This window comes from Ovis aries, chromosome 3 (assembly GCF_016772045.2).
Source record: "Ovis aries strain OAR_USU_Benz2616 breed Rambouillet chromosome 3, ARS-UI_Ramb_v3.0, whole genome shotgun sequence".
In the NCBI taxonomy this organism is placed as follows: Eukaryota; Metazoa; Chordata; class Mammalia; order Artiodactyla; family Bovidae; genus Ovis; species Ovis aries.
Window position 1 is genome coordinate 146,403,785 of NC_056056.1, and position 27,658 is coordinate 146,431,442.

The 27,658-nt window shown below is 36.4% G+C and overlaps 1 protein-coding gene across 4 annotated transcripts in view; it reads right to left on the minus strand.

Annotated features, from left to right (window-relative positions):
- CNTN1 (contactin 1) overlaps positions 1–27,658 on the minus strand; it is a 417,338-nt gene that overhangs the window by 347,017 nt on the left and 42,663 nt on the right. For 3 of the 4 annotated variants that reach the window (XM_060412756.1, XM_060412755.1, XM_042246874.2), the window contains exon 2: positions 1–27,658. This exon is cut by the window's left edge; it is cut by the window's right edge and continues 871 nt beyond it. The exons of the other annotated variant lie outside the window; for it this stretch is intronic. The gene's annotated coding sequence lies outside the window, so the exon portion shown is untranslated. 4 annotated transcript variants of the gene reach the window in all.

Sequence of the window (27,658 nt, forward strand, 5' to 3'; positions counted from 1 at the left end):
CTCTTGGCCAGAAGATGATGTAAATCACCTTGGACTGTGGGGAGATCCAACCAGTCCATTCTGAAGGAGATCAGCCCTGGGATTTCTTTGGAAGGAATGATGCTAAAGCTGAAACTCCAGTACTTTGGCCACCTCATGCGAAGAGTTGACTCATTGGAAAAGACCCTGATGCTGGGAGGGATTGGGGGCAGGAGGAGAAGGGGACGACCAAGGATGAGACGGTTGGATGGCATCACTGACTCAATTGACATGAGCCTGAGTGAACTCTGGGAGATGGTGATGGACAAGGAGACCTGACGTGCTGTGATTCATGGGGTCGCAAAGAGTTGGACACGACTGAGCGACTGAACTGAACTGAACTGAGACCTTTTGTATACAAAAAGATACACAGAAAGGGTCAGGACTGCTGCCCCTGCATGACTCTGTATCTTCCATTATGTACTGGAGTGGGGTGCCATTGCCTTCTCCAGTGTAAAACTTAGGGTATATAAACACCTTTTTAAAATAAAGTTATGGGGATTTTGCACAAGCTTGGCCTCCCCCGTGTTGACTCTCTCTCTCTCTTTTTCCCTCTCCCTCCCTCTCCTTTTCAGGCTGATCCCTTGGAATGCGGAGGCTCTCTGTGTCTACTTATTTGCCCTGGCTTCTAAGACCCATGCGAGAGGGGAGCCCAAGGTGGGGCACCCTCCAATATTCAAGTGAGTGCCTGTGGCCTAACATAGACGGTGCCAGTTTCTTGAGACTTTATTAGCTTTCCGTGTAAACCAAGGAATATCAGCCTCTTTTCTCCACTAATTTTCCTACTACACTATTCTTTCCTAATCTCTCTTTATATCTCTAATTAAATAGTTCTTTCCTAAGACGCTGACTACATCCCCGCTTTGAATTCCCTGGATCCACCGGGGCTGGACCCCGGCACCAAAGAATTGATGCTTTGGAACTGTGGTGTTGGAGAAGACTCTTGAGAGTCCCTTGGACTGCAAGGAGATCCAACCAGTTCATTCTAAAGGAGATCAGTCCTGGGTGTTCATTGGAAGGACTGATGCTGAAGCTGAAACTCCAATACTTTGGCCACCTCATGCGAAGAGTTGACTCATTGGAAAAGACCCTGATGCTGGGAGGGATTGGGGGCAGGAGGAGAAGGGGATGATAGAGGATGAGACAGCTGGATGACATCACTGACTCAATGGACATGAGTCTGAGTGAACTCCGGGAGTTGGTGATGGACAGGGAGGCCTGGCGTACTGCGATTCATGGGGTCGCAAAGCATCGGACACAACTGAGTGACTGAACTGAACTGAACTGTCCCTCTACTAAATGCTTGCAACACCCTATAGTCATTGGCATGAGCAACCTCCCCATTACACATGTTTCTACATATTGTAGAAGATGATACTAGAGTTTTCTAAATATTCTATTAAAGGCCTTGCCTCAGACTTTAAAATCTTCTCATCAGTGCCTCTTCCTTCTATTCTCCTTATACACTATGTGCCTTTCTTCAATATAACATTTGCTCTTACTCTTTTTTCCCATCCTGGAATATTCTTGGCTGTATAACATCCTCATTAACTAAATCTACTAAACTTTCAGATTGCACTTAAATATCTCTATTAGTAAAGTCTTTGTTAATCTTCAGTTCACTCAAGGTTAAGGTTCCCTTAATATGCAGTTTTAAATCTGATCTTATTTGCCTTTAAACCACTCATCTCATTATTTAACTACATATTTTCATTATTATGTGATTAATTTCTCTCATCCACTAAACAGAAACCACAGAAGACAAAGGATCATGTATGATTTTACTCGCTGTTGTACCTCCAGACCTTTCACATGGTACACCACAAAGCAGGTTCTCTGTCTGTTCTTATACATGAAGAGTGAAGACTCAAACTGAGCTAGCTATGCACAAGTCCATTCTTCTTCTCACTATTATATGCAGTAGCGTTTTTACCCTTGGATACTATATAAAGAGGACTATATTTTAGCTTTTTTAAAAAAATTTTTAATCCATGTTCAGTTTTTGTGATTGCACATATTACTTATCTCCAATATTTCAGATAAATTTTCTGTTTAATTATGATTTTATGTTGGATAAACTCAGATCAATTTTTGAATTTTCAAGATCATTTTAAATTCTAAACTGTCCTCCAACATGATAGTCTCTACTGTATGCTCACTGACCAATTCTTTTCTCTCTCATCTTAATTATTACTTACAAAGTTAAACTGTATACTTAGTAATCCATCTCTGATGACTGAATTTCATCAAAAGTCAAGATATTTCCCTCAATCTCTCTTGTGTGATAGTTTAAATGAATTTCCTCATCTTTGGGAATTGTAGATGGTTAACTTAGGAGTGATTTTTTTGTATTTACAAAAGTAAAATTCATAATATAAGTACTCAGTATTCTATTCCTTTCAAAGTAAAAGAAAGTCTAGTTTAAGTTAAATATATGCTTATTCATAATAAACCAAAGGGTAATACAGTTGAGCTTGATAATGAATTAAAGAGGAATCAAAAGTGTACAGTCTGGAGCATGGAGATCTTGTGATGCCCATGCTAGCCAAGGTGCGCAGTAACAACTGACACTAAAAAACAGAGCAATCAGCTATCACACGCCACTCCACTTACATTAAAATTCTGCTGTTAGTTTGAAAGGTTGATTAATCTTACAAATTCAGCATATTCAAAACAACACTCTATTTTCTCTATGATTCTAGCTTGTAATGATTATTCATTGAAAACACAAAGAACTCCCTAAATTCAAGTGAACAAAAAACTGTAAAAAATATTCTAGCTAATGTAAAAATGATTTGTGAAATCAAATACATTTGTAAAATACTACAAGAATTCTTTTCTGAAGAAAAAGGCTACATATAATCTTCTGAGTATTATAATGCATGTTTTTGACAAACTTGTTTAATCTGACAAATCCAGATTTTTTTCCTCAATTTACTTTAAAGAGTATTTTTCCAAAGAAACATTTCAATGTGTTGTAGCACATAGTTTGGGTAAAGTTTAATTTGGGGAAGCCAGCTAACAGTTCGTCCTTAGCCTTTGACCATAAGATCAAAGAGGAAATACTGTGTAACACACCTCTAATTAGATCTAGTAAAATTCTGATTGTATTGGCCAAAGCTGTCCCCATGCGGCAAACCATAAGTTAATGACTATTAACTGAATAATTTGAACTGTAACTCACTTATATTCTTATAAAATAAAACCAAAACACAGAACAAATACCAAAAACTACAATTTTAAATCATATTCTGAAAAAAAATGGAAAAGATTTGAAACTGTGTTTTGAAAGTTCATACTACATATTTGGAAGTGGATTCTTTACTGTCTGAACTACCAGGGAAGCTATTGGGAAATAATTTACTTCACACCAAAACATATCTGGTAAAATTATCAGAATTAAAAAGAAAAAAACTGGGGAAGGGACATCCATATACAATGATCAAATAATTTAGAGAAAGTAATCTACTAATACATTTAAACTAACAATATATTTGATTTTTAAGATCAAACAGAACATATTTGTCCTGTTTTGTCAACTGAAATACAAACAGAAAAATAATAATCCACTCAGGAGCAATAAAGTTCCCTAGCAGGTGGGCTGCCATCTATGCGGTAGCACAAAGTCAGACACGACTGAAGTGATTTAGCAGCAGCAGCAAAATTGGAGACTTAAAGTAGTAAAGGAATCATAGAACTCGGAGAAAAGATTGAGTCCAGATCTGGGGTAAGTTGTGAGGTAAAAAGAAACCCACATTCACTTTGAGTTGATAGCTGTTGAAACTGGGTCATGTGAGCAAAAGTGTTCATTAACTTTCCTGTCTAGCTTTTTCCATATAAAAGCCATTTTCATAAAACAAACATCAAACCTCAGATCTCACAGTCTGTTCGGATGTAAAATCTTACAGTGTAGAGTGTCCATAAGTGTTTCATAATCTATAGAAAATATAATTTTGAATTATAAAGAGCCACATTCCAACAGGAAATATAAATAGTAGTAACCTCTGGCAACTATAATCTAACTGAGGGGACTTAGGTGTACCTATGGCTGATTCTTGTTGATGTATGACAGCAACGCACAAAATTCTGTAAAGCAAATATCTTTCAATTAAAAAAAAAGTGGAAAAAAGTAGTGTGTTTCTTAATTTAAGGTCCATTCTGACAGAATTATGTCCCCCAAATTTATATGTTGAAGCCCTACTTCCCAAAGTGATGGTATTGGGGATGGTATTTGGGAGAGTACTAGATGTAGGTCCTTGGGGATGAGGTCATGAGGGTGGAACCCTCAAGACGGGATTTTAATGTCCTTATAGGAGGAGATACCAGAGAGTTTGTCCTCTTCTTGCTCTGTCATGTCTGAAGACACCATGAGAAAGTGGCTGTCTGCAGAGCAGAATCCTCACCAGAACCCAATCATAATGTTGGACTTCTCAGCCACCAGAACTGTGACAAATAAGTTTTCAGTTGCTTAAACTATCCAGTTTGCAGTATTTCACTATGGCAGCCTAAGCTGACTGCACTTTTCATTTGGTAGGTGCTCAATAAATGGAAGCGGAGTTGAAAGTGGCAGCAAATTTCTCTTTCAGTAGCCTATGAAATATTCAGAACAAAAAAAGAACACTTTGTTTTGAACTTGAAATATTACGAGTACATAAACATAAGTCAAATTACTGTGTAAAATATTCATAATAACAGAGGCTTAAAATGTAAATGATTAGAAACATTAAATCACTGATTTGATTACAGAATGACATTTTATAAAAATGGGGCAGCAACAATTAGCATCATGCTACATAATAACCACTGACAACACGGAAAAAAATTCTTGCCTTGAGCATCAAATTAAGGTGAATAATTTTATTTTCTATAAGAAGATAAATAACATATCTGGTATGTTAAAAAGAAAAGAAAGGGAAATTAATTTACATTTTTTATCCTAGTTAGTCCTTGACAACAAAAAAGGCTCATTCAACTATACCATGTTCTTTCTTTCTTTCTTTTTTATTTTTACTTTATTTTACTTTACAATACTGTACTGGTTTTGCCATACCTTGACATGAATCCACTACAGGTGTACATGCAATCCCAAACATGAACCCTCCTCCCACCTCCCTCCCCACAACATCCCTCTGGGTCATCCCTGTGCACCAGTCCCAAGCATGCTGTATCCTGCATCGGACATAGACTGGTGATTTGATTCTTACATGACAGTATACATGTTTCAATGCCATTCTCCCAAATCATCCCACCCTCTCCCTCTCCCCCTGAGTCCAAAAGTCCACTATACACATCTGAGTTTTTTTTGCTGTCTTGACTACAGGGTCATCATTGCCATCTTTCTAAACTCCATATATATGTGTTAGTATACTGTATTGGTGTTTTTCTTTCTGGCTTACTTCACTTTGTATAATCGGCTCCAGTTTCATCCATCTCATCAGAACTGATTCAAATGTATTCTTTTTAACGGCTGAGTAATACTCCATTGTGTATATGTACCACAGCTTTCTTATCCATTCATCTGCTGATGGACATCTAGGTTGTTTCCATGTCCTGGCTATTATAAACAGTGCTGCGGTGAACATTGGGGTACATGTGTCTCTTTCAGTTCTGGTTTCCTTGGTGTGTATGCCCAGCAATGGGATTGCTGGGTCATATGGCAGTTCTATTTGCAATTTTTTAAGAAATCTCCACACTGTTTTCCATAGTGGTTGTACTAGTTTGCATTCCCACCAACAGTGTAGGAGGGTTCGCTTTTCTCCACACCCTCTCCAGCAACTCAATTCCAGAAAAATAAACGACCCAATCAAAAAATGGGCCAAAGAACTAAATAGACATTTCTCCAAAGAAGACATACGGATGGCTAACAAACACATGAAAAGATGCTCAGCATCACTCATTATTAGAGAAATGCAAATCAAAACCACAATGAGGTACCACTTCACACCAGTTAGAATGTCTGCGATCCATGTTCTTTCTAGTTTATTATATATAAACTAAATAGGATGCTATTTCAATATCACAGTAATCCAAATCTATGCCCCAACCATTAATGCCAAAGAAGCTGAAGTTAAACAGTTCTATGAAGACCCACAGACCTTTTAGAACTAACAGTAAAGGAAAAAAAAAAAAAGATGTCATTTTCATCATAGGGGACTGGAATGTAAAAGCAGGAATTCAAGAGACCTGGCGTAACAAGAAGGTTTGGTCTTGGAGTACAAAATGAAGAAGGGCAAAGGCTAATAGAGTTTGGCCAAGAGAATGCACTCGTTGTAGAAAACATCGTCTTCCAACAACACAAGAGATGACTCTGCATATGGACATCACCAAATGGTCAATACCAAAATCAGACTTATCATATTCTTTGTAGCTGAAGATGGAGAAGCTCTATACTGTCAGCAAAACTAGACAGGGAACTACTGTGGTTCAGATCATGAACTCCATATTGCCAAATTCAGACTTACATTGAAGAAAGCAGGGAAAACCACTAGGCCATGCAGGTATGACCTAAAGCAGATCCCTTACAATTATATAGTGTAATTGATAAATAGATTCAAGGACTTAGACCTGATAGACAGAGTGCCTGAAGAACTATGGATGGAGGTTCATAACATTGTACAGGAGGCAGTGATCAAGACCACCCCCCAAAAAAGAAATACAAAATGGCAAAATGGTTGTCTGAAGAGACCTTACAAATAGCTGAGAAAGAAGAGAAACTAAAGGCAAAGGAGAAAAGGAAATGTATACACATGTGAATGCAGAATTCCAAAAAATTTCAAGGAGAAATAAGAAAGCTTTCTGAAGTGAACAATGCAAATAAAGGAAAACAAGAGAATGGGAAAGACTAGAGAGCTTTTCAAGAAAATTAGAGATACTAAGAGAATATTTTATGCAAAGATGGGCACAATAAAGGACAGAAACAGTAGGGACCTAACAGAAACAGAAGAGACTAAGAGGTGGCAAGAATACACAGAAGAACTATATAAACAAATCTTAATGACCTGCATAACCATGATGGTATGATCCCTCATCTAGAGTTAGACATCTTGCAGTATGAAGTCAAAGTACCTTAGGAAGCGTCACTATGAAATAAAGCTAGCAGAGGTGATAGAATTCTAGCTTAGCTATTTCAAATTCTTAAAAATCATACTGTGAAAGTGCTGTACTCAATATGCCTGCAAGTTTGGAAAACTCAGCCGTGCCACCGAACTGGAAAAGGTGTTTTTAACCAAATCCCAAAGAAGGGCAATGCCAGAGAATGTTCAGACTATTGCACAATTGCACTCATTTCACATGCTAGCAAGGCAATGCTCAAAATTCTTCAAGCTAGGATTCAATAGTACATGAGTCAAGAAATTTCAGATTGTCAAGATGGACTTAGAAAAGTGGAGTAACCAGAGATCAAATTGCCAACATCCGTTGGATCATAGAAAAAGCAAGAGAATTCTAGAAAAAAATATCTCCTTTGCTTCACTGACTACACTAAAGCCTTTGTGTGAATCACAACAAACTGTGTAAAATTCTCAAAGAGCTGGGCATACCAGCTTATACCTTACTTGCCTCCCGAGAAACCTGTATGCAGATCAAGAAGCAACAGTAGAACCAGACATGCAACAATGGACTGGTTCAAAATTGGGAAAGGAGTACATCAAGGCTGTATATTGTCACCCTGCTTATTTAACTTATATGCAGAGTATATCACGCAAAATGACAAGCTGGATGAAATACAAGTTGGAATCAAGATTGCCCGGAGAAATATCAATAACCTCAGATATGCAGATGACACCACCCTATGGCAGAAAGGAAAGAGGAACTAAAGAGCCTCTTGATGAAGGTGAAAGATGAGAGTGAAAAAGCTGGCTTAAAACTCAACATTCAGGAATGGAAATAAAAAGAAAAATAAAAAATGGGACCTAATTAAACTTAAAATCTTTTGCACAATGAAGGAAATTATAAGCAAGGTGAAAAGGCAGCCTTAAGAATGGGAGAAAATAATAGCAAATGACACAACTGACAAAGAATTAACCTCCAACATGTACAAGCTGCTCATGTAGCTCAATACCAGAAAAACAAACAACCCAATCAAAAAGTGGGCCAAAGAACTAAACAGACATTTCTCCGAAGAAGACATGCAAATGGCTAATAAGCACATGAAAGATGCTCAACATTGCTCATTATTAGAGAAATGCAAATCAAAACCCCATTGAGGTATCATCTCATGCCGTTCAGAATGACTGCCATCAAAAAGTCTACAAACAATAAATGCTGGAGAAGGTGTGGAGAAAAACACTTACAGTGTTAGTGAGAATGCAAACTGGTAGAGCCACTGTGGAGAACAGTGTAGAGATTCCTTAAAAAATTGGAAACAGAACTGCCATATGACCCAGCAATCCCACTGCTGGGCATACAACTGAGGAAATCAGAATTGATACTCCACTTATACAAAGTGAAGTAAGTCAGAAAGAGAAACACTAATACTGCATATTATCACATATATATGGATTTTAGAAAGACAGTAATGACAATCCTATATGCAAAGCAGCAAAAGAGACACAGATGTAAAGAAAAGACTTTGGACTCTGTGGGAGAAGGCAAGAATGGGATGATTTGAGAGAATAACATTGAAACATATATATTACCATATGTAAAACAGATGACCAGGGCAAGCTCAATGCATGAAGCAGGGCACTCAAAGTTGGTGCTCTGGGACAACCCACAGGGATGGGGTGGGGAGGTAGGCGGGAAGGGGAGTTCATGATGGGGGGACACATGTGTACCCATGGCTGATTCATGTCTATGTATGGCAAAAGCCATCATATAGTTGTAAAGTAATTATCCTCCAATTAAAATAAATCAGTTAAAAAAAAAAAAAAGCTATCATGGCATCCATTCCCATCACTTCACGGCAAATAGACGGGGGAGCAATGGAAACAGTGACAGTGACAGACTTTATTTTCTCCAAAATCACTGCAAACAGTGACTGTAGCCATGAAATTAAAAGCCATTTACTCCTTGGAAGAAAAGCTATGATAAACATAGACAGTATACTAAAAAGCAGATGCATCACTTTGCAGACAAAGGTCCATATAGTCAAAGCTATGGTTTTTCCAGTAGTCATGTACAGATGTGAGATTTGGATCACAAAGAAGGCTGAATGCCAAAGAATTGATGTTTTCAATCTGCGGTGTTTTAGAAGAATTTTGAGAGTCCCTTGGACTTCAAGGAGATCAAACCAGTGAGTCCTAAAATAAATAAACACTGCATATTCATTGGAAAGACTGATGCTAAAGTTGAAGCTCCAATACTTTGGCCCCCTGATGCAAAGAGCCAACTCTTTGGAAAAGACCCTGATGCTGGGAAAGACTGAAGGCAGGAGGAGAGGAGGATGGTAGAGGACAAGATGGTTGGATGGCGTCACTGACTCAATGGACCTGTGTTTGAGCAAAGTCCAGGAGATGGTGAAGGACAGAGAAGACTGGCATGCTGCATCCATGGGGTTGCAAAGAATCAGACAAGACTGAACAACTGAACAACAACAAATAAGATGCTAATTAATTATGTAATAGTTCTACTTATAGTCAAAACATAAGAATACAAGTTTACCTCAGTATATTGTATTTATCACAAAAATATAAATATATTTAGATTTTAATATAAAGAAAGAACAAGTGAAGATAGATAAATGGATTTTCTCATTTTTTTCTGACTAATAAGATTTTCAATTCATCTTTCTGGTTTCCAAAAATTGTGAACAGAGTGTACAGTCATACTAAAAGGTGCATCTAGTTTACAACTGCTAAACTTTGGGTAGCTGTTTGCTAGACATAACTGTATAGTGATAGTTGAAAACAATAAATCAGAAGGTAACTATACCTCAAGTTCATTATCCAACTGGTGAGTCTTTCTTGAAGTAATGAGTGACAATATCTTTGAGTCCTAACTTCAATAACCATCACAAGGCAAATGGAGCAAGCTTACTGTTAACCTTTTCTTCAGTTCAGTTCAGTTCAGTTCAGTCGCTCATTCATGTCCGACTCTTTGCGACCCCATAAATCGCAGCACGCCAGGCCTCCCTGTCCATCACCAACTCTCGGAGTTCACTCAGACTCACGTCCATTGAGTCCGTGATGCCATCCAGCCATCTCATCCTCTGTTGTCCCCTTCTCCTCCTGCCCCCAATCCCTCCCAGCATCAGTCTTTTCCAATGAGTCAACTTTTCGCATGAGGTGGCCAAAGTACTGGAGTTTCAGCTTCAGCATCATTCCCTCCAAAGAATCTTTCTTGAGCAGAAAGCTCTAAATAGGAATTTTTACAAAAAATAAATGCTCTGAGTTGGAAGATGGCTTTAAGAAAACATATTCAGATTCAGGAAGAAGTTACAAGAAAGTGGGAGAGACTAAACCCATGCATGTCCATCAGATCATTCAACAACTAATTACTGACTGTCTGCTATGTGCCAGAAACCCTGTCTGGGAAATTACCCACAATCAAAATAAACAAAATCACTGTTTTCAAAATATTTATATTTTATAAGGGAACCAGTGTATAAAAAAGAATTAAATAAATAAGACATTTTCCATTAGTCATAAATGCCATTAAATAATAAAAACAAGTAAATGCAAAGTAGAGAAAGCCTTGAGGGACTATTTTAGATTGGAGATTGGGCAAAACCTCTTAATGAATGTGTACATCCTCAGTCTCTTAAGTTGTGTCCAACTCTTTGCAACCTCATGGACTGTAACCTCTGTCCATGGGATTTTCCCTGCAAGAATACTGGAGTGAGTTGCCATTTCCTTCTTCAGAGGATCTTCCTGACCCAAGGACTGAACCCACACTTCCTGCATTAGCAGTTGGATTTTTACCACCAAACCTCCTGGGAAACCCTCTTAAATGAATGAGAAGGAGCAAACTATTGGGGAGACTGGGAGGAAATAGTCTAGGCATAGGAAACATCTAGTGCACTAGGTCTCCCTAACGATGCTCATATTTAATTTCATAATATTAAGTCACCCATCCATCTAGAACCCTTGCTTAGTAAGGTCAGGTACCAGTTTCTCAGAAATCTCAGCTCATTGTCACTATCTTCAACACTAATCTCATTTCAGTTTTTGGTTGTTTTACTATCTATACCCATAACTCCTTCAAAATGCAGGACTCTGGGTTTCTTGATTTAGACTCTTTTAGAGATCAACACTACTTCTGCTCCTCTGGTCATACCAATGAAAACAAAACAAAACAAACAAACAGTCTCAATTTACAACATCACACTTCCTGACTATCACCTTCTTTCTTCCCAGTGCACTCACTCTCAGCACTCTGATGCCAGTGATTCTCCTGCCCCACCAGGACCTACAGTCTGCGGAGTTACCACTTGTTTTCTGTCTCCTCGGGCTTCCCTTGTGGCTCAGCTGGTAAAGAATCCACCCACAATGCGGGAGACCTGGGTTCGATCCTTAGGTTGGAAAGATCCCTGGAGAAGGGAAAGCCTACCCACTCCAGTATTCTGGCCTGGAGAATTCCATGGAGTGTATAGTCCATGGGGTCTTCACTACTTTCTTTACTGATCAAATTTCATGAAACATCACTACAATCACTTTACTGTCTAAAATTCCAACTCCCTGTCTTTTTCTTGCTTTTCTCTTGACTAATCTAATCCCAGTTAAAATTGATTCCACTTGTTATGTGCCTACACCTATGAATCTAAACATGGCTAGAAAAATAAATCACACCATCTAATCATACTGAATGGTTTTCATCTTACATCCAGGAACAGTATCCTGAAAAGGGCTATTAAACCAGACCACTCACTCTCTAATCATCCCACATTTTCATACTTTCTCTCAGACTGTGAACATTTCCTCCTCCTTAGCCACCTTTACTTAGTAAACACCATGTTAAATGTTATTCTACAGAATCAAAACCTCCACTTATACATAAGATCCCATTCCTCTAGCTTACTCACATCACTTCAGTAAGTCTCCCCTTTTCTTCTGTATCAACATTTTTTTCAGTACCCATCATTTACTTCCATTAGCCCACAAATTTGCTGTTACTTCTCTTTCCCAAACGTACTCTTTTAGAAGAGTGAAGAAATAAGAAAATAAATAGGTGTGTTTTTTTTTTCTGGAAGGACAAATGAACAAACAGCAAGAATAACAAAGCAATTTAAATAACTTACAGAATTTATTAAGAAGCATTGTATTAAATGTATTAGAACCTACTATAAAACAATAATAATATAAAAGCAGTAGCAGTAAAAATAGGCACATATTTTTGATGAACTAGAGGTACATAAACAGACCTAACATTAGATGTAATAATTATGGCATTTCAAAACAAAAAGAAAGTAAATCGATTGCTTTTTAAAAACTATGAAAATAGTAAGGATGTGGGGAAAATTTGCAGCATAATTAATAGAAAAAGGACAATATCACTAAAATAGAAATAAATTTTACAGATTATTTCTCAAAAGAAAAAAATTGAGTGATACATATAATTAAGAATTTAAAAAGAAGATATAGAGATAGTAACACATGAAAAATATTTTTACCAATATTTAATAATGCAAAATAAAACAATAATTAAAAAATAAAATGAGATGCCATCATTGCTTTATGTTTAATATATTTAAATTTATATATTGTACTTTATTATATATACACCTACATGCATACACACGCTTACATATATACATGGTGGACATATGGATATATTTATATATCCATAAATATAATATATCCAATATTGTGAAACATACAAGGAAGTAAGGATTCTCATACTAGTTGGGATATCAACTGATAACTTCCTAAATGTAATCTGTCAATACAAATCAAAATTTAAAATTATGGTTATTTTATAACAACAAAAAATTAAAAAACAATATGAATTTTCAATAGTAGACTAAATAAATTATAACATATCCTTATGTTAGTATGCGGATGTGCTGGAACAATTAAAAATATTATCTTGAAGAAAATGTAAGGCTATCTAATGTTGCTTCAGGTAGAGAGCCAAATCTAAGTGGAGATTACAAAACAGTATCATCATAAATTGTCTAATTTATCTAGTAAAATTCCTTACAGTATTCATTATAAATAATACACCAAAAGATGTAAGGCAAAGAATTGAGTATCTATTCTGGTGGAGCTATGAGCGCTTATAATTTTCTTTAGTATTTTCAACCTTTTTCATAGAAGTATATTCAGTATATAGAAGTATATAGCAGTTGATAAAGCAACAAATATTGAGGATAAAGATTTTTAAAAGGAAAGAGGCAAGTTGGTAAGGAGAGTCAAGTTTTCTTCTCTTTACTCAATTTAGTGGGAACTGGTAGAATTATTTCCAGTCACATTTCAGCCCCTGCACAGGATAAACTAGCTTTTTATGCTCACTCACTCTATCCTCTCCACCACTACCACCACCAGATACTTTGTTATTAAAACCGCCAAAGGCAATGACATATACTGTAGTTGTGTAATCTAGGCTCTACATTCCAAACGGGCAGTCATAGAATGTTTCTGAATTTAAATTCTTATTTGCCTATGTGTTAATATGGAAGAGACTAAGGGAAAACAGCATTATTGTTTTTATAAATCAGATGTTATATATCTTAAAAGATTCCAAAGCATTCTAGGGTTAAAATGCTACACTTCAAATTTCTTTTTTAACTTTTGTGATATCATTTAAGAAGATGAAGTAATAGTCTCAAACTTATTGGAAAGTCCCAATAATACAGATTAGAATTATAAACAATTTAATGTATCATGGAATTATCTTATTTGGAATTAAATAAAATAATCTAAAAGTTGTTATCCACTTAGATAACATTCAGTAATGCTTGCACCAAAAGGGAAAATGAGAAATGAGCTCATCCTGTACAGATTACATGCTTATTTTTCAAAATCGTATCAGATAAGGATAATGCTTCCATCATTTGAAATATTTTAATGTCTACATGTTTTCAACATTTTAACAGGAGTTTCTAGAACCTAAAGAAAAGACCCTTAACAGTCCTAAAGTTATAGTCTCTTAACTCAAGCAAGAGAGTATTATCATAGGACAATGAATGTACTTACACATGGTGTAGCTCTGAAACAGTGAATTTAGGACAAATTCAATTGCACCAAAGCATGGGCTAATAAACATCAGACAAAGCAGTAATTGTATGCTAAGGCTCATCTATTATAACGTGTGATCACACAAGGCATAATAAAGTCTTTGTTTTTATATTAGCGTACAGTTGTCAAAGGGAATAATATATTCTAAATTTATTTTGTTAACTTGCTCATCATAAAAAAGTGTTTTATAAATGTAAACATATTTTACAAATATAAAAATCATTAAAATATTAAATAAAGATATTTTACCTCAATTATAGTCAAATAAATAAAAATAATGATTATAAAGATTAAAGAACCACAAAATAGAGGTCAGAAGATTTGCAGATGTGCCTTGTCAATTACCATTTTCTTATAACAAAAATGTATCAGGCTCTTCAGAGAACCTATACTCTCATTTAACCAATGTAAGAACACCTTGCAATTGAACTGATACCACTAATTTAAACTGAAGCAGCCACAAGTCTCTTTCCTCTTGTATAACTAGTTAAGTGTGGGGCTAAAACCATAACCTTCTGAAAACTATTATATTGTTCTTCTCACTGAGCCATTGTGTTTCTGTATACAATCCTTGTTCATGTAAATGTCATAAGCTGAAAATACACATTCTTTCTTTTTTCTTTTTTTTTGGTAATTTATAGGCACTTCCTCTTTTGATGTAGACTACCTCACACACTTTGTGTACTCCCCTTCACTATGTCATGCCCTGGAACCACCTCTTCTTTCCACTCTCCCCTTTGACTCTTTCTGCTAATATAAGATTTTAAAATGCTCAAGGCTTCTAGGCAAAAAGAAATAACCTAAATTACCATGTAGGATATTTGAGAACTAGGTTTTTGTCACTTCTGTTCACAATGTCTGCTTGTTCAAGGATCCCTTGGATGATTCCTGGCACAGAGGAGATATTTAGGAAATTTTTATTAAAATATAAATAATCACTGAATACCATTTCACTTTAAGCTGAAAGTGAAAGTGAAGTCGCTCAGTCGTGTCCAACTCTTTGTGACCCCATGGTGTGTAGCCTACCAGGCTCCTCCGTCTGTGGGATTCTCCAGGCAAGAGTACTGGAGTGGGTTGCCATTTCCTTCGCCAGGAGATTTTCCCAACCCAGGGATCGAACCCGGGTCTCCCGCATTGCGGGCAGATGCTTTACCATCTGAGCCACCAGGGAAGACTCTCACTTTACGTTACTAACCTCTAATGATATTTCCTTCAACAGTCACAGCCACATATCGTGAAGCTTCACCCAATCTTTACAAAATAGTACATGCATGTCCAACTCTTTGTGACGCCATGGATTGCAGCACACCAGGCTTCCCTCAGGAGGCAGGTAAGGTGATTTGGTATTTCGATCTCTTCAAGAATTTTCCAGTTTGCTGTGATCCACACAGTCAAAGGTTTTAGCATAGTCAATGAAGCAGAAATATATGTTTTTTTGGAATTCTCTTGATTTTTCTATATCCAACATAGAAATGTTGGCAATTTGATTTCTGATTCCTCTGCCTTTTCTAAATTCAGCTTGAACATCTGGAAGTCCTCAGTACACATACTGTTGAAGCCTAGCTTGGAGAATTTTGAGCATTACTTTGCTGGCATGTGAAATGAGTGCAATTCTAGGGTAATTTGAACTTTCTTTGGCATGCCCTTTCTTTGGGACTGGAATGAAAATGGACCTTTTCCAGTTCTGTGTCCACTGCTAATGTTTCCAAATTTGCTGGCATATTGAGGGCAGCATTTCGAATTGTGGTGTTGGAGAAGACTCTCAAGAGTCCTGGGACTGCAAGGAGATCCAACCAGTCCATCCTATCCTAAAGGAAATAGGTCCTGAATATTCATTAAAGACTGATGCTGAAGTTGAAAATCCAATACTTTGGCCACCTGATGCAAAGAACTGACTCACTAGAAAATACCCTGATGCTGGAAAAGATTGAAGGCAGAAGGAGAAGGGAATGACAGAGAATGGATTGGCATCACCAACTCAATGGACATGAGCTTGAATAGGCTCCAGGAGTTGGTGATGAACAGGGAAGCCTGATGTGCTGCAGTCCGTGGGGTCACAAAGAGTCAGACACAATTGAGAGACTAAACTGAACCGAACTGAGTACAGCATTTTAACAGCATGATTTTTCAGGATTTGAATAGCTCAGCTGGAATTCCATCACCTCCACTAGCTTTGTTCATAGGGATGCTTCCTAAGGCCCACTTAACTTTACACTCCAGGATGGCTGGTTCTAGGTGAGTGATCACACCATGGTGGTTATCCAGGCCATTAAGATCTCTTTTATACAGGTCTTCTGTGTATTCTTGCCACCTCTTCTTAATATCTTCTGCATCTGTTAGGTCCATAACGTTCTGTCCTTTATTGTGCCCATCTTTGCATTCCCTTGGTATTTCTAATTTTCTTGAGAGAGCTCTCGTTTCTCATTCTAATTTTCCTCTATTTCTTTGCATTGATCACTGAGGATGGCTTTCTTATCTCTCCTTGCTATTCTTGGGATACACGCATTCGGAAGGGTGTATCTTTCCTTTTCTCCTTTGCCTTTTGCTTCTCTTCTTTTCTCAGCTATTTGTAAGGCCTCCTCAGACAGCCATTTTGACTATTTGCATTTTCTCTTCTTGGATATGGTTTTGATCACTGCCTCCTGTACAATGTTACGAACCTGTGTCAATAGTTCTTTAGGCACTTTATCTATCAGATCTAATCCCTTGAATCACTTCCACTGTATAATCATAAGGGATTTGATTTAGGTCATACCTGAATGGTCTAGTAGTTTTGACTACTTTCTTCAATTTATGTCTGAATTTGACAATAGGGAATTCATGATCTGAGCCACAGTCAGTTGCTGGTCTTGTTTTTCCTGACTGTATAAAGCTTTTCTATTTTTGGCTCAAAGAATATAATCAATCTGATTTCAGTATTGACCATCAGGTGAAGTCCATTTGTAAAGTCATCTCTTCTGTTGTTGGAAGAGGGTGTTTGCTAGGACTAGCGCTTTCTCTTGGCAAACCTCTGTTAGCTTTTGATCTGCTTCATTCTGTACTCCAAGGCCAAGCTTGCCTGTTACTCCAGGTATCTCTTGACTTGCTACTTTTGCTTTCCAGTTCCTTACAATGTGAAGGACATCTTTTTTGGGTGTTAGTTCTAGATAGTTTTGTAGATCTTCATAGAACCATTTATCTTCAGCTTCTTTGACATTAGTGGTTGGAGCATAGACCTGATTACTGTAATATTGAATTATTTGCCTTGGAAATGATCAGAGATCATTCTGTTGTTTTTGAGATTGCACTCAAATACTGGATTTTGGGCTCTTTTGTTGACCATGAGGGATACTCTATTTCTTCTAAGGGATTCTTGTCCACAGTAGTAGATATAATGGTCATCTGAATTCAATTCATCCATTCCAGTCCATTTTAGTTCACTGATTCCTAAAAAATCAGTGTTCACTCTTCCTTCTCCTATTTGACCACTTCCAATTTATCCTGATTCATGGACCTAACATTACAGGTTCCTACGCAATATTGGTCTTTACAGCATCCGACTTTACTTCCATCACTGGTCACATCCACAGTCGGGTATTGTTTTTGCTTTGACTCCATCTCTTCATTCTTTCTGGAGTTATTTCTCCACTCTTCTGCCTAGCATATTGGGCACCTACCAGCCTGGGGAGTTCCTCTTTCAGTGTCCTATCTTTTGCTTTTTCATACTGTTCATGGGGTTCTCAAGGCAAGAATACTGAAGTGGTTTGCCATTCCCTTCTCCAGTGGACCATGTTTTGTCAGAACTCCCCACCATTACCTGTCCATCTTGGGTGGCCCTACATGGCATGGCTCATAGTTTCAGTGAATCAGACAAGGATGTAATCCAAATTATCAGTTTGGTTAGTTTTCTATAATTGCAGTTTTGATTAGTTTTCTGTAACTGTGGTTTTGATTGTGTCTGCCCTCTGATAGATAAGGGTAAGAGACTTGTGGAAACTTCCTGATGGGAGGGGCTGGCCGTGGAGAATCTGGGTCTTTCTCTCTCTGATGGCCCGGCCAAGCTCAGTAAATCTTTAATCCAACTTTCTGTTTATGTGGGGCTGTGTTCTCTCCCTGTAGTTTGGCCTGAGGTCAAACTATGGTAGGGGCAAGTCCTTCAAAGGGACTTATGCCAGGACTGTTGTATTCAGTGCCCCAACCCCATGGCAGGCCAATGTTGATCCACAACTCCACCAGAGATTCCCAGACACTCACAAGCAAGTCCGGCTCAGTCTCTTATGGGGTCAGTGCTCCTTTCTTCTAGGTTCTGGTGCGCACAATGTTTTGTTTATGCCCTCCAAGTGAAAGTGTTAGTTCTGACCCTTTGTTATACTGTGGACTGTAGCCTTGCAGGCTCCCCTGTCCGTGGAATTCTCCAGACAAGAATACTGGAGTGGGTAGCCATTCCCTTCTCCAGGAGGTCTTCTTGACCCAGGGATCAAACATAGGTCTCCTGCATCACAAGCAGATTCTATACCAAGAGAGTCACCAGGGAAGCCCACCCTAATTCTACCTAAAGCTAATCCCACCTATCTATTTGGAATTCATCCATACCTTTTGGCTCATCAAAGACAGTACTCTAGACTATCATCCTGCCTGTTGCCATCTTGATTTTCCTCTTTTCTGGATGATTTCCATCATCATGCAAACCTGATTTAAGGAATTTTTTCATCTTTAAAATAACAGACCTTACTTAATGCACATTCCCATCCAACTACTATTCCTTTTCTCTGCTTTCTTTTATAGCAAAACTCAAAAAAGCTACTAATACTAACCCCCTTCCTCTTCTTCCGTTCTCTTGAACCAATTTGATCAGGCTTATCATCTTATCAATCCACAATAGCTCTCCTCAAGGCTCTAGAGATGTCTACATCATCAGATTAATGGTCAATCCTCTGTTCTCATTGTATAAATACCAGTAGAAGTACTTAATATAGTATTTCATTCCTTCCTTCTCAAGACACTTTCAAGACTTCCTTATTCAAGTATGAAGAAACAGTGAAATCCTATCCATAACACCCCAGTCCCCAAATCCCCTTCTTCTGTATACTCTCTCTCTCCTTTAACCAACTTTACTGAAACTCTTCATAGTACCTGTTACTACCTGACATATATTTACTTTTTGTGAAATGTGAGCTCAATGAGAGTGAGGACTTTGTGTTTACACCAGTCTCCAGCCCACATTAGGCACTCACTAAATATCATTTATACTATTTATTTTTACTGTTTACACCAATACGTTAATTGATGAATTTATTTCAGACCCTTCTAATTCTTATCTGCACTATATCATGTGACTACAAACATAATATTATCTTTCTAAAGCTTACATCAAATTATGTAGTAAATAAGTCTATAGCAATGCTAACATGCTAAGGAAAAAGAACATCAATATAATCTCTTGCTTGGCTTAACCAAAATTTAGGATTCTTATTTTATCATACATTTGCATTAGCCAATTGACATATCTTTTAAATGTTTTAAAAATATAGTAATTAGGAGCACTTTATAGCACTCAAGGTCATATACACTTGGATTATAATTGTGGCTCTCCCTTCTCATGTTTTTGGTCATGTTATTTAACCTCTAAACTTCATTTTTATTATCCATGAAAATGGAGTGATCATTAGGAAGATCAGGTTTCCAAGGGTCTTGGGAGAATTAAATAAACTAATGTAATTATTACTTTTGCTATTATATATTCTTATTGTTCAGTGTTCACTCAGGACCTCACACCTACCATTTATTAACGAAAATAATTACTGCACTGATCTTATATTATGGTTCTTAGACACCCAGCAGAAGCCTTATTTCCTTCACTGAAAATTATGTTAGTATTAATATAATTCACAATGCTATTTGCAAAAACATGTATAAGATTAAGCATAACAATCAAAAGAAATATTTTTCAGTCAAAAATATCCTTGAAAGGTGAACAGTGAAGATATAGGCTGTCTACTTTATATATACTGTGTATCTACTTTGTTATAATATATATTTCACTGTGTGAGATCAATTAGTATGAATTTATGGTTATTTATGTTAAATATTTTAAAAGGGACAGTTCTGTACAATTATTATGTAGTTCAGTCCCTGAACTGTTCTTGCAAAATGGAATAGAATTTCAGAGAGATAAAGTATTAGTGCTCTTTAGATGCAACTAAGAAGACAGAAATCAAGTTCATCATTTCTATAATAAGTGAAATAATTAAATTGAAATAATTCATTAATATTAAAGAATTCTATGGTATAAGACCAAGTATAAGAACCTAAGGGATGTTTTACCTGTTTTCAGGTTTAACACATTTTAATACTAACTTGGAAAGAAAAGATAGATTACAAATAAATATCACACCTATAATTTTTAAACTATTTTAAATTTTGAGTTTAGACTTACTGTAAAAACATTTTATCTTCTACTGAATTGTTTCCTCAATTTGATCCTTTGACTTTATTTCACTTTTTTATTTGCTTGTTGGAGTTGTCATAGTTGATTGAATCAGTAAGGAAGCAGATATAATAAAACATATATGAGATTAGAAACCAACATATTAAAATCATTTTTATGATTAAATGAAAATAATGAGAATAAAAGCCAAAGTTCTATTTAAATACAGTTTTGATTTATTTAATACCTGGAGTACACCATCAGAGTATTTTCAAATGAGCACAGCAGGTGTCAAGTAAAACATATTCCATGGGAATAAATATCTTGAAAACAGAGTATAATATACATATATAATCAATCTTTAGGAATTTAAATTATTTCAGAGCATTTTGAGACAGTGTTATATAATTTACCTTGGTTTAAAAATCCCAACTGACACTCATTTGCTACAAGAACTTGGCAAACCACTATGCCTTTAGCACCTCAGTTTCTTCCTCTGTAAGATAAGAATATCGCCTACCTCACCAGTTTCTTGAGGGATTAAAAGTGATATGTATCTTTTATGTAAACTTGAAGTTACCTTTCATTCTTCCTTCTCCTTTAACCCATTACATCAATTCTTTCTTTCCATTGTCTCTCACTTAACGATAAAGACTAAACCTGACCTCTGCCCAGATGCTCACCTCTTATCCCTCCAGATACTTTTCTCCCTAGTAGATTCTCTTGCATCCAATGTTGTTATTGTTTAGTTGCTAAGTCACAACTCTTTTGTGACTCCATGGACTGTAGCCCACCAGACTCCTCTGTCCATGGGATTTCCCAGGCAAAAATACTGGAGTGGATTGCTATTTCCTTCTCCAGAAGATATTCCTGATTCAGGGATTAAACCCATGTCTCCTGCATTGTAGGAGATTCTTGACTACTGACACAAGAGGGAAGCCCAGACAGCTCCTTAAAATACTAAAAACCACTGCCAAATCAAATTGTCTAAAGTGCAAAATTGTACACTGCATTGTCCTTTTCAGATATCTACAGTTATTTTTGCTACCTGCGGAAGGAACTACTAATTCCTAAACTTGTATTTTATGCCCTCCACTATCTGGATCTCTTGCCTACACAGCTTTATTTCCTAATATTTTTCTTCACAGATATTCCATTTCTCTCAACCAGGACTACTCATTGCCCAGAAAGAAGAAATGCAGATTCAAACCTCTTTTACCAAAATAGTTTTTCCATTGCCTATAATGAATTTGTCTTTTTTTTTTTTTTTTTGTATCACATATTCCTATTAAGGAGCATTTCTTCAATAGTAAATCAAAGTTGAGTCCATTGGCATTATGACTTGTTTTTTTCTCACAATTTCTTTGTATTGTTATTTATGCTATTATTTTACAGCAATAACCTCTGACTCCACTATTTCTTCTTTTGACCTCTGCAATTCATTCTGCACACAGCAACCAAGCTGATATTTTAAAATGTAAATCATATCAGGTCTCAATTCTGCTGAAAACTCCAGTGTGTTGCTATACTTAGAAGAAAAGACAAAAGCATCAAACATCACCTTGTATCTACCCACACTGCCTCTATTTTATGTTCCAGTCCTCTGTATTCTATTGAGAACTGAATGTACCAGAGTTTTCTTGACAAGATGTTGTACAAAAGTGTTAACAGCAATTCTTTCAATTACTTCTGGCCTGTGGGGTTTCACATGACCGTATCTGTTTCTCAAGCTGGAAAACTTAAGAGATAACTTCATCTCTTTCTTTATCTCTCCTATCAGGAATAACCAGTCACCAATTACAGGTTCTTTTACTCTAGAAATCCCCTTAATTTGATGCATCTTCACTCTCATTTAATTCATGCATTCATCTATGGTGGTCTTTGTTTTCCAAACACTAATTCTAAATATTTAGCCTATATTCTCTCACTTAATCTTTACACCAATCATACACATCAGCCCTCTTTTATAGACGAAATGACACACAAAAAGGATAAGCAATTTGTTAACATAGCTAGTAAGAGGCAAAGCTGGTGTCCTTAACTATTGTAACATTATTTATGTCACTTCTAATTACTTTAAAAAATATTTTCCCCCATTGCCCAGTTTGTAACAATTCAAACTCATTTGTGTTTCAAAAAAAGCTCTTGGAAGTCTAGAGCAAGGGTAATTGTCCAAGCACATCTCTTAACTCTCCCTACCCAATCCCATGTGTTTTTGCCAAACTGAACAGAAAGACTAAGGACTTGCAGGGTCCTTTCCCAATCCTATTGGTTTATGAATGTCTCAACATGTCTCTCCTAAACATAGCCCACAATATATGACTCAAATTCTCTTCAACAAAGCCTCCCTTCCCTCTGTCATCATCCTGCAGAATAACTTGTCCTAGTCTCTACATTTTCATAACACTGTACTCGTATATATTACACATTATTTATTGCAAGGCAATAGAATTTAATTATTGGCTAATCTAGCTTTCTTACTAAATGATAATCTCCTCCAGAGTAGGGACTGGGTCTTAGTCATCATTGTATCATTTTCTCTTCCAGTAATATTAGTTGAATATAGAGCACATGCTAATGCTTAACTCAATACCTGCCATAACAGACCTTTGATAAATGATTGATGTGGGAAATTATCAGAGTACCACATTATAAAGCAAATATTCATGGAAAGAGTAATTTTTATCAGACAGTCTTCAAGTTCAGGGAGACTTAGAACTAGTAACGAAGCCTGAACTGTCTCTAGGGATATAAGTCGAAGGACATGAAAGAGGATGAGATACAGAAGTGACAGAAGAGTCAAAAAGCAGCAAAGACAAACTTTACTCCCTTGAAAATGTTGTCATTTCTGAAGTATTAAGTAATCAAATGCAAGTTAATTTGGACAGAATTCTCTGCTACAAACACAAACTATTTTCCTTTTTCCTTTTTTATGTAAACTCTTGGATCAGCTATTTAGCCATGGAGCTACTATGGTGAAACACCACTCTACCAAATGTTTTTAGTTTTAGACCATTTAAGCTATTGTGAAACTCAACTTGGCAGCCACCTTGCTGCATAGTGAAAGAGCAGGATAAATGAAACTTCCCTGAAGTTCTTTTTGTCATCAAACAGTAGGAGAACATTATTGGCTCCCTCCAGTTGTGGCTAGGTTACACAGGTTCTATTTTAAACATTTTAAGCCAAACTCTCATTGTAATGTGATATTATTGGGCCAGTTTGTCTAACTTAAGAGAAAGGCCTATTATAGTAGAAATAGATCTGCTCCATTTCTTAAAAGTGTACATAAAACTCTGGAAAAGTTTAGAAATCTCAATTTTTTTCCATCTAAAATGAGAGGAAGAAAGAAATTCTGCCTCTCCAAGCAAATTTAAAAATGTAATAAGTTCAAATGTAATTAATTAGTAATGATAATATATTATGATTCTACTTCTAGAATTTTAAAAACTTTTTCTATTAAAATTTAATTCATGTGGTATTATTTATTATATACCTCTATCACAGAAGATAAAAATAGGATCATACTTGTAATCAAGAAAAATAAAGTCTGAGGTAAAATGAATTAATCTACTTTGTTTCTCTGACAGCTGACATTCACTATTTGTTACGCTGAACAACTTGCTTCACCACTAAATCTCATATTCCCTCACTTGTGAAGTAAAAATAAATGAAATAAAGGAGAAAGGGGTGGCAGAGGATGAGATGATTGGACAGTATCACCAACTCAATGGACATGAAGTTGAGTAAACTCCAGGAGATAGTGGACAGAGGAACCTGGCATGCTATAGTCCAGGGCTTCACAGAGTTGGGTATGACTTAGCAACTGAACACAACAAAGTAAAAATAATATGTAGTGCAAAGGTTATTTCAAGTATTCTGCTAATATTTATAATGTCTGGTAGAAATAAGTAATTAATTAAGTATATTAAAGTAATCAAACTCAAAGTCTTATTGAGAAGATTGGTAAATAGGCTTCAATTAAAGCTGAAGGGTCAGATTATGATTTATTTATTTATTTTATGTATAAATTTAACTGAATTCAACAACTAAAATTATGAAAACTTTGTTTTATAAGTAAAATAAAGACACAGATGTTAGTATACAGCCAATAAAACTAGAAATACGATGTCCACCTTCATATTCCAGGAATTTTAGTGTTAGCTTTCCTGCTTGGTTAGTTGTTTGAGATATCACTTGTCTGGGCATCTGTGTTGTATATTTTACTGAAAGGATTCCAACTGATATTTAACAAGTCACTTCAGTATTTATTAACCATTAATTATGTATACAGTATACTGGGAACTAAGTGCAAAAAGATAAATGAAATTTTGTCTTGAGGAGTACATTAAGTAATATAAAGAATGGAATATAATTTAGAAATTCCAAGATTCACTCATGAGCTCTTAAATAGACACAGGGAGATATTCAGAGATGGTACACTTAGTCCATCCACTGGAGAGGTCAGGTATAGTAGCTGAATTAATTTTTTTTTTTGGGGGGGGGGTTGTTATTTATTTATTTATTTTACTTTACAATACTGTATTGGTTTGCCATACATCAGCATGAATCCACCACAGGTGTTCATGACTTCCCAATCCTGAACCCCCCTCCCACCTCCCTCCCCATACCATCTCTCTAGGTCATCCCAGTGCAAATTAGCCAGGTGAAACAAGTTGAAACGAAATTCCAGGCAGTGAGAAATACTCCTGTGTGTGTGAGGAGATGGGAAGAACTTTCCGAGTTATGCGAGTGCTAAAGACAAGACTGAAGAGGTAAGGCTGGGTCCTAGAGTGTCCTTCATTCCATGCTAATATGACTACACTTGTCTAGTATGTAATGATGGAGAAGGTGATGGCACCCCACTCCAGTACTCTTGCCTGGAAAATCCCATGGACGGAGGAGCCTGGTAGGCTGCAGTCCATGGGGTCGCGAAGAGTAGGACATGACTGAGAAGCTTCACTTTCACTTTTCTTTTTCATGCATTGGAGAAGGAAATGGCAACCCACTCTTGTCTGGAGAATCCCAGGGACGGGGGAGCCTGGTGGGCTGCCGTCTATGGGATCGTGCAGAGATGGCACGACAGAAGTGACTTAGCAGCAGCAGCAGCAGTATGTAATGAATAGTCTACTTTATGTAAGGAAGTTAACACACTATCATATCCATTTGCAAAAGATCATTTTAACTGAGGTGGAACAAAAGACCTAAAGACTTGCAACTATTAAAAGCAGTTAAAGAGCTATTGCAATTTTCAGATAGAAAGTAACAAAGAGCTGAACTGGAGCAAAATTTTAAAGATTAAAACAATAGCAAAGATTCAAAAATATACTGTGAACAAAATGCCCCACTGTATAGCACAGGGAACTATATCCAACCTCTTGGGATAAACCACGATGGAAAAGAATATTTGATAAAAAGAATGTATATATGTGTAAAACTGAGTCACTTTGCCGTACATCAGAGATTGACATAACATTGTAAATCAACTATAATAAAAATGTAAAATATATATTACATATACAGATATATATATATACACATTGTGAGTAAATCCACATTATGCAATGATTGTCACAATTTTATTTCTATAGCCATCCAGTGTGTTAAAACAGAACATGACTTTTGCTTAAATATAATTTTGATATGTATTATATGATATTTTTACATAGCACTCATTTTAGCAACAGTATATTTATATTTTATTACAGTGTCGGCATACTGCCTTTATTATTCATCATTGTCAAATTTATCTGGCAGTTCTTGCAAATGTGTTTATCCTATGAAGTTTAGAATTTACTATACTGTCTAGTTTACAAAAATGTGTATCGAGTCTTTCTTAGAAGTATTCGTTAAATCTGTTAATTCACATAGAAACCACAGGTTTCTTGACATCATGAGTGTTCCCACACAATAACAAAATACAATATTTTTAAAATCTGTGCATATCTTCCTAACACTCAATAGTTCAGTATGTTTTCTTCAAATGGGTCTTAGACATTTACTGATAAGTTTATACCAAGGTAGCTTCTCCTTTGTGTTACTATCAATGAAGTCTGTTCATCTATTATATTGAAAATTATTTTTACAGTAGTAAAAAGGATTACAAAATAGATAGGCCTGTATTAAACATGAAGTTCTATCAAATTCTAACATTTGATTATCCTTGCTTCTGATTTTCCATAAAGAGGTCAAACATCACCTCTGGGCACTCCTCTAGACCACCTCCCAAGTGGCATTGCTATATAAAATTCAGGACTCTTCATTAAACTTGAACTCCAGATAAACAATGACTTAATTTTTATTATAGCTCATGTGATCTGCAATTTGAATGTACTTTTATTTGCTAAATCTGACAAGCTTAACTGAATTTGTTTTGTATCATTCTTAAAGATTTCAAAGTTTTACCTGCATGTGTTTTGTGATCTTAAGCACTTCACAGCATCGTTTTACATGTCTTTAAAACATATAAATGATTTAAACATATTTCCACTGGCTCATATCAAAGATTGCTGCTTTTTCTCTTTAGCATACTCTGAACATTTGTATTTAGCTGGGTATTTCTGAGACATATGACTACTGATGTCTCTGTCAGGATCTTTGGAAACCCTGGATTGATATTTACTGTATTTGACAACGTGTGTGCTAAATCTCTTCAGTCGTGTCCAACTCTTCATGACCCCATGAACTGTAGGCTGGCAGGCCCCTCTGTCCATGGTATTCTCCAGGCAAGAGTACTGGAGTGGGTTGCCACACCTTCCTCCAGGGGATCTTCCTAACCCAGGGATTGAGTCCACATTTCTTTGGTCTCCTGTATTGGCAGGCAGGTTCTTTACCACTAGCACCACCTTGGAAGCTTCTTAAATTGTGATTCAAGAGTACAGATACTCTTAGTTTTGTTAAAGACATGGTTTATATATCTTTTATTTTAATAATTTAAGAGTAGAAAAATGGAAAGTGTCTCTGCTCTTTCTTTTCACAATTGAAATCCCTTTGTTTCCGAAAATTATTTGTGCCTTGAGTTGCATTCTAACAAATGGAATCAGAATCTTCAAGTGTGAAAGTGGTAAGTCACTTAGTTGTGTCTAACTCTTTGTGATCCCACAGACTGTAGCCTGTCATGATC